The sequence below is a fragment of the Sapajus apella genome, unplaced genomic scaffold (genome assembly GCF_009761245.1).
Source record: "Sapajus apella isolate SASKATOON/1434 unplaced genomic scaffold, GSC_monkey_1.0 scaffold1096, whole genome shotgun sequence".
Lineage (NCBI taxonomy): Eukaryota > Metazoa > Chordata > Mammalia > Primates > Cebidae > Sapajus > Sapajus apella.
This window is the reverse complement of record NW_022438022.1, coordinates 17003-19876: the sequence shown is the minus strand read 5'-3', so window position 1 is coordinate 19876 and position 2874 is coordinate 17003. Positions and strand designations below refer to the sequence as shown.

General features: G+C 41.0%; 1 pseudogene; it reads right to left on the bottom strand.

The window, feature by feature from the left end:
* Positions 1 to 1320: 1320 nt before the first annotated feature.
* On the bottom strand, positions 1321 to 2168 carry LOC116546603 (annotated as a pseudogene).
* Between the last annotated feature and the right edge of the window lie 706 nt (positions 2169 to 2874).

Sequence of the window (2874 nt, the reverse complement as noted above, 5' to 3'; positions counted from 1 at the left end):
TCTGTTGATCAGAATGAAAAATGAAACAGGTTGTGTCTGTGGCTGCAAGAGCTCTGGCATGATGCACCTTGGACTCTTAACAAATATTTGTTTGGGGAATTTTATGAGGATGGAGAAAAACAGCGGGATGGTTATGTTTATAATTGCACTGGCGAATGGATCACCAGGCAGTTGTAGTACAATGAGATTTTAAATGCTCTATTTCAACAACGGAATAGTGAGAGCTAATATAGACATTTAAATAAAACTAATCCATAGATGTAACTGAAATAAAATGTATGCTATATTTTGGGATTGCATTTCTTTTTTGTTTGTTTTTATGCTTTAAGTTTTGGAGTACATGTGCAGAATGTGCAATTTTGTTACACAGGTATACATGTGCCATGGCGGTTTGCTGCACCCATCAACTCATCACCTACGTTAGGTATTTCTCCTAATGCGATCCCTCCTCTAGCCCCTCCACCGCTCAACAGCCCCTGATGTGTGCTGTTCCCCTCCCTGTGTCCATGTGTTCTCATTGTTCAACTCCCATTTATGAGTGAGAACATGCGGTATTTGATTTTCCTTTCTTGTGTGTGTTTACTGAGAATGACAGTTTTCAGCTTCATCCATGTCCCTGCAAAGGGCATGAACTCATCCGCTTTTATGGCTACATAGCATTCTATGGTGTATATGTGCCACATTTTCTTTATCTAGTCTATGATTGATGGACATTTGAGTTGGTTCCAAGTCTTTGCTATTGTGAATCGTGTTGCTGAGACATATGCCTTGATATGCCACCATGGCACGTGTATTCCTATGTAACAAAACTGCATGTTCTGCACATGTACCCAAGAACTTAAGGTGTAATTTTTAAAAAGAAAAAAAAAATGCAATTAAAAAAGATTTAACTTTTCATTAATTTTTATAAATCATTTACATTATACAAATGACAAGGGATGAGCAAAGAAACTTAACAGCAACTAAAAGACATTAATCTGTATTAGGATGTGGAGAAAAAGATCAGGGCTGAAGCAACAATGACATAACCGTTCTCTGCATAGTCTCCTTCTCTCACCTGTACAGAGAAGGGAGAAAGGGGAGGGCCAGACTAGTGCAAGATGTCCCTAGAGTTGCTTCCTGAATCCCAGGAGTGGGGACACAACTACCCTGAAGATCTCTGACCTTCTGCCACTATTATGAAGTGGAAATTGTTCATTTTAATGTCATCCTCCTTGTGTGTTCCTAAGTTCACTGAAGTCTTGGCATGAGAATCAGATGCACTTGGGATGAAGGAAAGGGTGGTAATCACGGGCCTGACAAACCGGGGGAGAGAGCCGGATGCTGAGTATCCTCTGCACACTGAGAAGTCACAGGCACAGTCACATTCCACTGTAGGAAAGACTGTTTGCTCAACATTTCTGGAGCCACGATGACCCGCATCCTCTGAATCTCAGAAGGAACGAACCGTTCAGAGACAGGCTCGAACGAGCATTTGGATGGAAGGTGACCTCACTGACTCCTGGAGCTGCTCAGTGGAGCTGGGGTTCGGGCATGCTGGGCCAACCAGCTGATGAGAAGCTCTCAGACCACACAGATCTCTAAGTCAGGCCTAGGCCATGGGTTGGAAATATGATATGGTTTGAATATCCCCTCCAAAACTCATGGTAAAATTTAATTGTCATTGTAAAAGTAGTTAGAGGTACCTTTAAGAGGTGATTAGGTCATGAGGGTTCCACCATCTTTCTCGTAAGAATATATCTAGAACTTTGCTAGACCTTTTTATTCCACAAGGGCGTCTAAAATGCCAATCCATGGAACAGGTGCTTCTCTTCTCCTATCCATCTAGGCAGTAGTTTTCATGGATTTCTGGCTGGATGTCACAGACAAAGGCCAAGAGGTTGTTCAAGACTTCTTCCCTGTTCTGCTGGAAGTAGGTCTGGAGGATGGCCATTTTATTCTGGGTCTCCTTATCCACTTCAGTGCTGCAAGTGCCGTGAGATCCCATTGCTGCAGCTTCCTTAGCCTTGAACCCTCTTTCTCCGCGGGTAGCACTGTTCAATTTCAGCCTGAAGTGCTTCCTTGGCCTGCTTCAGCCTCTTGTTGTTTTGCTTGTGGGCCTCCGACACCTTCTCAGTAGCCCTCTTCTCAGCCTTCAGCAGCTGCTAGATCTGCAACTGACTGGCCATGGCGACAGTGAATCTGAGATCAAGGCAAGTGGCCTAAATCAGTTCAAAGGACCCTGGGGTTAGCCGACCCATCCAACCACAGTCTGCACCTGCACCCTGCCGCCTCTCATTTCTTGCAAGTAAGTCACCACCACAGAGACAAAATGTTAGAAGTTATAGCACAAAGTGAGCACATGAGTATTTTAAAAACCTTTTAAAATATCTTATAAGTTTTTACACAGTACATAATACATTCATATGTCACATATTAACAGATCTATTTGGACAGTCAGATTTCTTTCAGATTAAAGATGAAGTTGGCATTTTTTTAGAAGGTATTTTAAACTTATTATGGGAGTTTCTATAGTGTGGAACAATACTATATAAAGCAGTATTTTATGTGTGTCATTAAAAAGTCAAATAAGAAACTAGATCCAGCTGAGAAAAAAACTGACTTCATTTACTTTTGTTTTATTTATATCTGACACAGATTATAAATGATTTGCTGTGTCTTGCAGATACCCTTAACTGAGAAAAACAGATATTTGTAGATATACATTACAATTTAGGTTACCTTTGTATACTCACATTTATTTAAAAAGGAATTAGTAAGAGGAGCCTGTTAAATGTTGGCAAATCTAAGAGTGCTCAATTTGTTCATCCTAGCACTCACAGAACTTAACTCTGGTACCCATTAGACGCAAAGAATCTTGAATTTTAAATGATT